Here is a 12,935-nt window from a genome sequence, read left to right as displayed (position 1 = left end):
TGCCTGCGGTGAGTGAGTGAAAGGCCCTTGGAGTTAGCTTCATCGCGGGAGATTCCAATGATTCTGAACGCTTTGGTTTCAACAGCGTGAAGACGAGCTAGGTGTGAGGCAGGAGCACCAGCCCAGAGGGGAGAGCAGTATTCCATTGAGCTGCGGATGAAAGCCTTGTATGTGGTGAGGAGCTCAGGTGTGCCAAGGAAGGACTTCGCACGACGGAGGATGCCCAGTCGGCAACTGGCTTTGGAGGCCAGATTTGAAATGTGGTTTTCCCAGGAAAGATCATGGCAGATGGTGAGACCCAAAAGCTTGAGTGACAGAACTTCTTGGAGAGGATTATTCAGAAAGTGGATGGGAGGGTTGTCCAGTCGGTCTTTTCGGAGAGACATCGTAAGAGTGTGAGATTTGTCAGGATTGAAAGACATGTTCCACTTGTTTGCCCAGTCTGTGATTTTGTCCAGGTCTGCAGAGAGTGAGGAGGCAGCAGACTGCCGATCTGAGGGATGAGGAATGGAGCGACAGAGAGTAGAGTCGTCAGCAAAGAGATAGAGAGGATTTTCAAGAGAGTCAGAGAGATCATTGATGAAGACCAGAAAAAGCACAGGGCACAGGACACTGCCTTGGGGAACTCCAGCCTGAACGGGAAGAGGAGATGAGAGAAACCCATTCAGGGCCACACGTTGACTACGACTAGAGAAGAAGTCCACCAGCCATGCGTGGAGATTTCCATGGATACCAAAGGAGGAGAGTTTGGTGAGCAGAGCGGGGTGCCAGACTGTATCGAAGGCATGTGATATGTCAAGGGAGACAGCTCTAATTTCCTGGTTGGCATTGAGGACCTCCATCCATTGTTGAGAAAGCAGAAGCAACATTTCCAGAGTAGAGTGACCAGGTCTGAAACCAAATTGATGGTCAGAGATCAAGCCATTGGAGAAGAGGAAAGATTTCATATCTGAAGCAATGATGGATTCCATTTGTTATTATTATTAAACTTTGATAGCTGAAAATGTACCAGAAAAGAGGACCGTGGACCAAATTTCAGCTCTCCAGGATGTATGGAACCTAGAAAACGAATGGCTCAAATATTTGAATCGGGACAAATAAACAAAGTTCAGATGAAGTTAAATAAAAGTGTGTAAAAAGTAATTAAGACGGAATTATCTAATGCAGGTTGAATAATACCCCCTTTTCAATTCCTTTGGTCATTTGTTCATTAACCTTCAATTAATCCATTGCAATAAGCACAACAAAATGAGAGTTGGTGGCCACTAAAAACTATGGCGATGGAAAACCACATTGAGATGGAGTTGTATCAATGTACTAACAGAAATGTTAACATTGCCATTCAAAACAGTTTTCGTATTTGCTGGTATTCTGCTACTTAAACGCACCCTTGGCAGCTCCGTGCCGCTAATTCAACTTTTCATCTGATCTTATGACAATGTATGTTAAGAGAACTTAGGCACCAATTAAAACCAATCATCATGGCATGCCACAGGAAGAGGTCAAATGCACTCAAAGAAAATGATAGCACCCTGACTGTATTTCTGCACTGTATGCCGCAAAATCTTCATCGCAGGTTGTGTTAACATGCTTCTTTAGCTAGAGGGTAAGTCCATTTTACGAGGGTAAGTCAATTACTTAATTAAATGCTACTTTGCTCTCCAAAGCTCTTTATTGAACCAACAGCAATACATACTGCTCATCATTTTTCAACATAATCTCCAAGTAGTGAGATCCATTTTCCCCATCTTAATGCCAGTCTTCCCGATGCTTGCGGCGTAGAACCCTTTTGGGTTGGTGCGTAGACTTTCTTTCTTTCTTGACGTCTTAATGCTTAGTGCTTTCGACTTAGGGCCTCCTTCAGGAGTCCAAACATATGGTAGTCGCTTGGGGAAAGGTCTTGCAAAGAGGATGTGGGCCATCCTGCTTAAGTTTGGTAATGATGTTTCGTGATTTTGGTAATGGTGATCTCACATCATGCAGACATTGTGAGGGCTGGCATTGTCCGATTGCAGAAGCACACCCTGGAATAAGAGACCAGGTGTCTCCGAATCTCTTTTCACAATTGATAGAGCTGGTCACAGTACATTGAACTGGAAATTCTTATAAAGAAAATAATAGGGGGACTGTTTATGTCCCAGAACACCATCAGGATGTTTTTACCATCAAACCACTGGATCTTAAACTTCTTCAAAGCAGATTTTGGATGGTTCTATTCCATGCTAGGTGTTTTTTATTCTGGTTCATAGTGGAACACTCATTTCTCGTCCCCAGTCACAATACGAGACAGAATGTCCTTACTCAAGCCCTTGGTTATGGAAGGGCTTGAGTAAGGCTGTACAGGTTTCCTAACTACATACTTGCATATAATGAGCAACTGTGAGCATTTTGGGCACTCACCTGCATGACATATTTCAAAAGTTGAGTTGGTCATGTAAAAATCGTGTTCAAAGGTTGGGTTTGTGACAAGGAGGAATTGATTCAATTTTGGTGAAGATCACAATACAGATTCAATATGATTTTTTTTTTTTTTAAAGTGATTTTTCACCATTGAACTTTTGGACCACAACTATATATAGCATGATATTTCAAAAAACTGTGTACAACTTGTGACAAAACTCGGTGAATGAGTTGGTTTGGTGACATAAACAAGCCGGTTAGATTTTGGTTCAGGTCCGAATACAGATGTGGCCTATCAGTGGAATACAAAACGTAATTTGTTCAGCCTGGCAGAGATATGCTCTCTACCAAGTGCCGTTCTAGTCTTATCTCTTAAATGATTTCATATCTCCACATAGTTTTCTTCTCATGGAAACACCTTTTCATTTTTCTTGGCAACTTTGAGCTGACAGACTGAAAGCAACTGTAGTTGCTCCATGCTGAATCATCTTTTATACAATATGCAAAATGCTTTGTATGTTACTCGCAGGGACCCGCAGAACATCCACACTGTAAAATGTGACTTCAGGTCATCAACAGTCAACATCCCCCCTCACCCCCAACCCCCCCCCCCCCCCCCACTTTACAAACACCACAGCTCAAAGTCCTCACCCTCTACCCCACCAAAAGTCATCCCCCCCAACCACCAAAAGCCACTCCCCCCCCCCCCCCCAACCACTCAAGAACATTGGGTGTGTGTTCATTTACCAAGTTTCTTGTGGAGGGATTGCCAAGTGGTTTAAGCATTCAAGCAAGGACTCAATTCTAAACCGTTAAGGAATGGCTGGCTTGCAAAGTGCTAGCGAGCTGATTGGTAAGGGAGCACAACTCAGGCTTCCTCCCTTTCAGTTTCGTGTTGAGCAGCAGGAGCAAGTATCAAAAGTTCGCTACGAAAAACGCCCGCCACGTTAGCGCCAGGAAGGGTCATGTTATTAGCCCAACGCTTGTGGGGTATACAGAGTACCGTAGATCTTCGCTCAGTTCTGTAAGTAAAACTTACCTCAAGGATGTTGGGATTCCTCCAAATGTCTTGATTTCGTGTAATATTAGCGTTATAAACAGCATTAGCGACTGTTTAAAAAGCTAATCATATGTGTTTGTGGTTTATATTATTTTTACTTCTGGTAGAGGCCGTTGGGCCGTTGCTCCCATGAAAACGCCATGATAAGCTATTTATAAACGTTGACTCGACGTTTGTTCAAGGAAGAAAAACCCCTTGGGGAGGTGGGATATTAATGGTATTAATATTGTTTTGTGATAACATTAATATTACTAGCAACGTTACCCGCCCTACGGCGGAGCTTCAATTGGGAGGCCCAAATGAAAAGGCAAAATATCAGAAATTGAAGGCTTTTTTTTTTTTAACGATTCATATGAACATCCGTTGAATCATATCACATGCAAATCATCAAAATCTAAACACTATTTGCAGAATTTCAATAAAAGCTACATCACTGTTCATATCAGTAAATATTATTCCATGGTGTTTGGAAAAACTGGAAAATTAGAAAAATTGGAAATTGGAAAAATTGGGGGAAAAAATGGAAAAACAATATAGCCTATTTTACTCCAGGGGGTCCCAGGATTACCCACCCAAAATTTTATTGCGATTGGTTCAGCCGTTTTTGCGGTACCTGGGAACAGACAGACAGACAGACAGACATTTGGTGCATTATAGTAAGACTAGTGAGGTACCCGTGCTATGTACGGGTGGGAGGCCAGAAGCAAACAGACAATGCAGAAACTGCGAATGCGAAAGCATGAAACCAATAAATTCCATATTCATGTACCACCTTCAGTCGCACGTCAGACATGGACAGCAAGTTCGTGAAAGACGTCCATGAAAAACGTACCCGTTCGCAAACAAACGGGTACGTTTGTTCCATACCCAGTCAATGGCGAATCTGCATATGGCGATCCGCGAATTCACGTTTAGAAAGTAGAAACCATCACAGCATTTCGTCATTCACTTGAACTCGATATCTCTTTTTTCATTCCAAAGAGCAAAACTCCAATCATAAATTAAATAACATTACTATAAAAAATAAACCGTTAGCAACATTCGTGACATAAACAAATATTTAAATCCTGATGTGAAGTTCCGTACGGTTGGGTGAATACAATTACGAATTCAAAATCGTAATTGTATTCACTCAATTCCAATCATCAATTGATACTTTAACAAAATACTGTTTTAAATGACGGTTGTATTGGGATATTATCAAACCAGCTCATTGCCGTAATCTGTCCACTTCCGGATTCGCGAAACGTTCGTAATTCATCAGGATTTTCCTCAATTCCGCAATGAAATGTTCATGAAATACTGTTCAGCCATTTTTAATTTTCATGTCATGTTCTTTTGGTAATTTGTCATAGGATTTTACTGCAGAGGTTCCAGGAAATCGTTGCGATCGGTGCAGCCCTTTTTGCAGTACCCGGGACAATAACGTTATGCAGGAGTCCAAACCTGAAAATGCTGGAGACCAAAGCTGAAATTGGAAAAACAATCTAGCCTATTTTACTCCAGGGGGTCCCAGGATTACCCACCCAAAATATCGTTGCGATCGGTTCAGCCGTTTTTGCTGTACCTGGGAACCGACGGACAGACATTTGGTGAATTATAGTAACATGCTATTTTCGTTAGTTTTGTTATTCGAAGTGGCCTTGGAAAAACGCCACGATAAAGCTAATTTAACATCGATATACACCTCAACATGCAAACCCATTCACGGCAATAGTGGGGAAATCCCGCTCGGGGGAGAAAACTCCCTTAGGGAGGGGGGCAAATGAAGGCGCTACAACCTCCATTGTGTAACCCTTCGTCCTCCTGTCAAGTTTGGTTGAGATTGGATAAGTAACGATTGAATTGAATTGAAACGATTGATTGGATTGAATCTATTGGCGTCAAAAATTCTTCAGACAGACACCAAATGGCGTATTTTAGGATGATAGAAGACATCCAAAGCATTGCCATACAACTGGAGATGCAGTTGAACTAGACTTGGGAAATGTGCAGCACTTCTTTCATGAAATAAATATAATGCGCCAATTTTTTTTTTTGGCCTTTAGTGGCCGTTTATCCACCCTATGGGCGGACATAGAATGGGTATTTGTTGAGGAGAGGGCGGAGCCTGGACTCCACATGCATGTTTGCCTGAAATTTGCTCCTGCCATGCATACCCTCTTGACGAGTCGATGGGCAGAGATTTCTGCACACTCTTTCTGAGGAGAGGGCCACAGGTTGCATCAAAGAAATGAATTCGGTCATATATAATATGATAACATAATTATTAATTATATATCATAACATTATACAATATATAAAATGTAATATAATACTGTATAACAAGCCCTGGTGTTGGGCTAGCGGCTAGGGTGCCGGCTTAGGATCCTAGGATCCTGGGTTCGAATCCCGGTCAATCGCTGAATTAACGCCAGGGGGGTTGACTCAGCCTGTCATCCTTCCGAGGTCGGCAAATTTTGAGTACCAGTTCACTGGTAATTCCCTGCTTGTCGTTGAAGGCGGCAAAAAGGGTTGGCGTCAGGAAGGGCATCCGGCCGTAAAACATTGCTTCAAAAAGGGGACCAAAAAAAAAAAACAACAACAACCACAGTTCCCGAAAAAGGCCAACCCCCGCTTGCGGGGAAAAATGGCCTCTAAAGGTGGTTTTTTATAACAAGAAAAAATGACATAAAATGTCAGCCCCGTGGTTTTAGTAATTTTGCTGTTCGCCGATAAATGATCTGTAAATCTGTACCGTGTATCGCCACCTAGTGGTGGTGGCAGAGGGTATTACAATTCCATTTTTTACCTGGGCAACGCTGAGGTTAAAGCATTCTTCGCATGGGTGAATCAATTTTGGCAATGAGCATGACCAATTGGTCTGTCAGCAAAGCGACGGGTCGGCTCCACTAGTATAATATATAATACTGTATGTATAATGGGCACCGTGGTCCCCTTTTTGAAGCAATGTTTTATGGCCGGATGCCCTTCCTGCCGTCAATCCTGTAGGTCGCCTCTCGCGACACACAGGGAATTACTCGTGAACTGGTACTCAATTTGCCGACCTCGGAAGAATGACAGGCTGAGTCAACCCCCCTGGCGTTAATTCAGCGATCAACCGGGATTCGAACCCAGGATACTAGGATCCCAAGCCGGCACCCTAACCGCTAAGCCAACATCAGGCTGATATATGTATATCTGTGTATATGTGTATATGTATATATGTATATATACATACACTACATGGCCAAAGGTATGCGGACATGCCTTCTAATTAGTAGATTTGGCTGTTTCAGCCACACCTATTGCTAACAGGTATATATAATCAAGCACACAGCCACATGGCAGTAGAATGGGCTGTACTGAAGAGCTCAGTGACTTTCAACGTGGCACTGTCATAGGATGCCACCTTTCCAACAAGTCAGTTCGTCAAATTTCTGCCCCGGTCAACTGTAAGTGCTGTTATTGTGAAGTGGAAACATCTAGGAGCAACAACAGCTCAGCCGCAAAGTGATAGGCCACACAAGCTCACAGAACGGGATCGCCGAGTGCTGAAGCGTGTAAAAATCGTCTGTCCTCGGTTGCAACACTCACTACCGAGTTCCAAACAGCCTCTGGAAGCAACATCAGCACAACAACTGTTCGTCGGGAGCTTCATGAAATGGTCGCTCGTGTTGGAAATGTTGTGGCACCAGTGTTTGAACTCCGAGAAGAGATGCAGAGTTTCCGACAGATGCAAGAAAAGCACAAACTTGAAACTTCCTTCCATGAAAAGCTGTGGGTCTTTCGCCTCGCATACCTTGTGGATATTTTTGATCAACTGAACAGACTGAATCTAAAGCTGCAAGGAAAGGGAACAACTATCATTCAGTTCATTGGCACTCTCAGTGCATTTATACAGAAGCTTGAAAACTGGAAACGAAAGGCTGAGGAAGGGAACTATACCATGTTCGAATCTCTTTCAGAAGTCACTATAAATGAGCCGTTGGATCATGGCGTTGCAAAGGATGTTGTGACACACCTCAGCTGTCTCCGAGAAGAATTTCTGCAGTACTTTCCAGAAATTGGGAGAGAAGGACTGGTGCTCATGAGGAATCCTTTTCTTGTTAAAGTCAGTGATGTCCAGGATGACCTGCAAGATGAACTGATTGAATTTCAAAATGATTCTGGATGCAGAGATGTCTTTGAAGCTTCCTCTATCTCTGAGTTTTGGCCAAAAATGATGTGAAGCTACCCCAACATTGCAAAGGAATGCCTTCTGAAACTCCTGCCCTTTGCAACAACTTATCTTTGTGAATCAGGCTTCTCAACGTTGGTGCAGCTGAAGACAAAGGCTCGGAACCACCTTGAATGTGAGGCAGATCTTAGATGTGCGCTTTCTACAACAGAACCTAGGATTTGGAAACTGGTGCAGAAAACTCAGGAGAACATCTGTCATTAAAGTAGCTTTAGGTTAAACTGGTTTGAGTTTTTTTTCAATTGGCAGATACTGCAATGTTTTGTGTTACAGCCCACAAGCAAAGCACCCTGGAGATGAGTTTTCAAATATTTTTTCTTTTCCTGGTTATTATTGCAATGTGTTAATAGAGTTTCATTTCTTAACTTCAAATAAATATTTGTTTTTTCATGGAAAAGCCTTGAAGTCTGAAGTGTTAATTTGCCTTTTCAATGGATTTTCTTGATGTTCTGTTCTAAAAAATTCTCACAAGACCCTTTGTCACAAATACATTTGCTTTACTTCACTCGCTTTAATTCATTTCACAAAGAAATTGTTCAAATGAGAAATATTGTTCCATTAAATACTCTAAAAGTCTAAATTGAATTACGTTGTGGTTCTTATTGACATTTCTTTGGTTTAAAAAAATTGCTATGATCCCCACTGAGCCATGACATGTCAGGTCAAAAGCCAGTTGGGCCACAGAACGAAAACAAAGTTTGCAAACACTGTTCTAGACGATTGTGTGCTTCCAACTTTGTGGCAACAGTTTGGGGAAGGCCCTTTCCTGTTTCAGCATGACAATGCCCCCGTGTACAAAACGAGGTCCATACAGAAATGGTTTGTCAAGATCGGTGTGGAAGAACTTGACTGGCCTGCACAGAGCCCTGGCCTCAACCCCATCAAACACCTTTGGGATGAATTGGTACACCGACTGCGAGCCAGGCCGAATCACCCAACATCAGTGCCCGACCTCACCAATGCTCTTGTGGCTCAATGGAAGCAAATCCCCGCAGCAATGTTCCAACATCTATTGGAAAGCCTTCCCAGAAGAGTGGAGGCTGTTATAGCAGCAAAGGTGGGGGACCAAATCAATATTAATAATGCCCATGATTTTGGAATGAGATGTTTGATGTTCAGGTGTCCACATACTTTTGGTCATGTAGTATGTATGTGTGTATATATATATATATATATATATATATTTTTTTTTGTTACGGACCGCGGATAAGATGTTGTTTTGCCGAGCGGATGGCACCGCGGCCCTAACAGTTACCCCGACTAACCCGATTCCTGAACGTTGGCCGAATCGCGACACAGATATTCAATGGGGAAAAGACTAAAGCGAAGGATGTGAAGAAGAAGAAAGACAAAGGGTAAGGAATACAAATATAATTTATTTACTATATACAGGACCAAAAAAACCAAGGAGAAGGAAAGATAATAAAATAATTTACAGAAGAACTCAGAGACACAGTGCAATGCTAACTTACCTACAGTCTTAATTAATACCCTGGGACAGAACAAACAAAAGATAGACTCACGTGGGGAATGATGACAGGAATGGCAGGTGGTGGATGGCTGGAGGGGGAGGAAGGTCCAGCTGGAACCGCAGCACGGTCGGGTCGGGGATGAGCAGCCGCCGCCCTCTCTCGATCGGCGCGTTTAGCAGCCGCCGTTCCTTCGCGGCCTCGCTCGAAACTGCCGTCAAGGCCCCGAAGCTGCTGGGGCTGAAGCTGCGGTGGCTGAAACTGCTGTGGCTGAAGCTGCGGTGGCTGAAACTGCTGTGGCTGAAGCTGCTGTGGCTGAAACTGCTGTGGCTGAAGCTGCGGTGGCTGAAGCTGCGGTGGCTGGAGCTGCTCTTTCAGGGATCCCTTACTCAACTCTTTTCTCAACGCAACTCTCTTGGGGGCATCGGGGCCGCGGGTTATATAGGCCACACCCTCGAACCTTTGCGAACCTCCCCGAGCGTTCTCTCTCCGCCCTCTCAAGCCAAACCCCTTGTACTTGGGTGGTTGTTCGGGGCTGGCTCACTCCTCCCCTCTATGACGATGGGCGGGCACGCCCTTCTTCCCCGAGCTGACCACGCTTAATGGCGGCAAATGCAGTTGGCAGTGCGAATGGCAATGATGCAGTTGGAAATGGAGGTTTTGGGAATGGGCATGAAAGGGAATCTATCTTATTTCACTTGGTGCAATGGAGTATTTCAATTAATGGAAGACACAGCCTTACACTAATACACATAATAAGGATATAACTGTCAACAAAGATATATCGTGTCCTGCATGTATGTTTTATGGACTAACTACGGGAACGCCCTTTGACCTTTATACAACCACAAACGGAGGGAGGAGGGGTGATATTTTGCAACAACCTTTTACAACAACATTTTACCACAACAATAAAATTTAAAAAACATTCTCAAAAGCCACAACACTGCACCCTCCTCCCCTTAGGCACGTCCCGGGCCTATAACTTTTACCTTAGTGTGGCACGTAGGTGTAGTTCCCTCTACTTTTAACCTGACCCTGAGTGTGACAGTTTTAAAACACCAATAAATATGTCCCGCTGCTCCATTGCACCCTACCTAACAGACTCACGCCCACAGCTAACCGAATTGCGGAATTGTCTTCAAACTATACATTGACGGTGGGGAGCATTATTTACAATGACGTTACTTTATTTACAAAACGTAACCCAGGACCTGTGATTGTTCTTTCTGGGGGGGGGAGACAGTCTGCTCTGCATCAATGCACCATGAAAGCACCCAAAACGCACCAATACACCCTCAAGCACCAATCGGTGCACAGTCATCACTGTTCATGAAAATAAAAACAACAAACCCTTGGTGGTGTCTTGCTCTTCGGCTCCCTCTGCTGGCTAATGCTCTCTTCCTGATGTTGTCATCTTCTTTGCTGGCGGGCTATTTGGATTAAAAAATGCACCCAATGTGTCCATTTTCATTTTATTTATTTATGGCCCACAGGGCCGACTAGTGTGGTTCACCTGTGGGGCATAGGTGCCCTGTGGCCAAGGTCCGCCAGCAAGATCTCGGGCCTTCATGGCCGGTTCCAGCAGAGGGGCCTTGCCCCAACCCATGGGGTCCATAAGTGGTGCTCGGCCACAGACATGTGGTCCATAAGGTGGTGCATCGATGCAGACAGCTGGTTCCGGGAGTTTCGGGCGCACAATGGCGGACTCACGCACGCTCCCCTCGGCACCCAGTGGCGCACAGGTCCTCATGTGGGAGACAAAGGGGGGAAAGACAGATGAGCGAGGGGTAAGGTCCCAAGGGTACACTTCAATACAGGCAATGCAAGGCGAAGTGCGTACGGAGAGCGAAGTGAGGAAGCTCGTCCCTACCGTACGTCACCCCCACTGTCACCTACTCTACCCTTGCCCTTACCCCATATTTACAAAATCTACACCTTTACAAATTCGTCGCTAATGTCACGTCTTCCCCATATTTCCCCTATACCAAATTCGTCTCCACAATCCCTCTATCCAAAATTTGCCATCACCCAATTCATCATCAATCCTCATAAGGAGGAAGAGATGGAACACAGCACAATGTCACACCCACGTCATGATGCGTCTCACATTCCAAACATCTGCATCATAAAAATAATAAAAACCACCTGGCATGGTGTGGAGGTACGTCATCTCAGGTGAGTGGATGTAGATGGTGCGAGGAGATTCTTAATCCTAACTATCCTCTAAATGACATTAACACACTTTACACTACCCGGGGTCTTTCCCTGCCAATCCATTGGCCAACTTACACTATGGGTTCTAAAAACCAATTCCCATTGACCAAACTGTGGTGCTTCTCAATTTGGGGTCTCACTCCCCCGATTCATCTCCCTGTGCCCTTGCACAATTTCCGGGCTGGGTCGTGTAGCTCTCCCAGCAGGTCTACCCACCTGCACACCTCCACCACTGTCGTTGCCACCCGAGCTTACCTAGCTCCTCACCCTAACCTAACTAACTGGGGAAGGCCCCTCCTGGCTCTGTCACCCCTTGGTGCCCTCTGGCACTGGGCTACCCGGGTCCGTCCTCCGGATCCTCGGGCCCCATCCACAACAACTACCGGCTCCCAGAGCCCACCTGTGGCCTCACCTGGCCTGGCCACCTCACAGTGGTGGAGTGCCCAAACCAACTACACACACTAACAGGCTACACGCCCAGCCATTTCCACGTCACTAATGCACCCATCCAAATACCATTCTTTCACCACGCACCACAGATGCCAATATCCAACCACAATTTACCTGTACCCTCTACCTAACACTTACACTACCCTCCCCGGGTATTCGTGATGGGGTCCATCCTCCTTTCCCCCATCCACACCTTCGCACCATCCACTCCACTCCACAGGTTCCACCATACTCACTCCACGACCATCCATTCCAATACTCCATATATTCCAGACCATTTATTCCATACACCTGTTCTCCATTCACCTGTCATTGCACACCTGTGCAATCACACCTTTTAACCATACACACGGCATCATCTAATCTACCTGGTGCCCTGCTAACTTAGTGCTCCCCGTCTTCCCTTTAAACTAAGCACATACCACGTCATTATCATCCACTCTAACCTACCTGCGTCCCCACCACAGGTATCATTGTCACTACCTAAACCTTACCGTTACCTATTGTCATCTTCTAGGTCCCTACACACTATATCCTAACCCTCCCGGGCTAGTTTTCACTGCCAACCCCATAACCTAGTGCTCCTTTGCCCCCGCTGTGAGAGATGGCAGAGTTGCCATCCCACCACATCGGGCTTCTTCTACTATCAATTTTGCTCACCAAATTCCAGCCAATTAAAAATTTGCCAATCACTACCAATCATCTGCCAATCATCACTCTGCCAATCCTTTGCCAATCCTCAAATTTTGTTTTTCTAATTTCGGGGCCAAAACACTATCCTCATCATCACAGTCTACTCACTAGTGCCTCTCGGTGCGCCAATTCATCTCTAAAGCTCGGCTTCGTAAAGGCGAGCAATGAATGCGGGTTGCTTGGTGCCGGCGGTTGGAAACGTCCGGCATTCGGTGCAGGGAAGGACGCTTACCCGGGCCGAGATCCCACGCACCATCTCGGCACAGAGCCGTCCAATGGCCCGATCTCGACCTGCCGGAACGCCTCAAGAAAAAGGGGTCGCCACGACGACCCTTCCTATCGGGCTGCCCGCTCCGCCTAGTGGAGCACGGACGCGGCCGTTCAAAGCGCGGCCCGGCGTGGATCTCGCACGGCTGTTCTTTCGAAA

General features: G+C 45.3%; 1 protein-coding gene across 1 annotated transcript in view; it reads left to right on the top strand.

Annotated features, from left to right (window-relative positions):
• The window catches only part of LOC137431149 (POU domain, class 2, transcription factor 1), a 235,343-nt gene that overhangs the window by 181,883 nt on the left and 40,525 nt on the right, over positions 1-12,935 (top strand). The window lies entirely within an intron of this gene.

Source organism: Myxine glutinosa, chromosome 1, assembly GCF_964187855.1.
Source record: "Myxine glutinosa chromosome 1, kmMyxGlut1.1, whole genome shotgun sequence".
NCBI classification, from domain to species: domain Eukaryota; kingdom Metazoa; phylum Chordata; class Myxini; order Myxiniformes; family Myxinidae; genus Myxine; species Myxine glutinosa.
The sequence above is the reverse complement of the archived record's forward strand: the minus strand, read 5'-3'. Positions and strand labels throughout refer to the sequence as shown.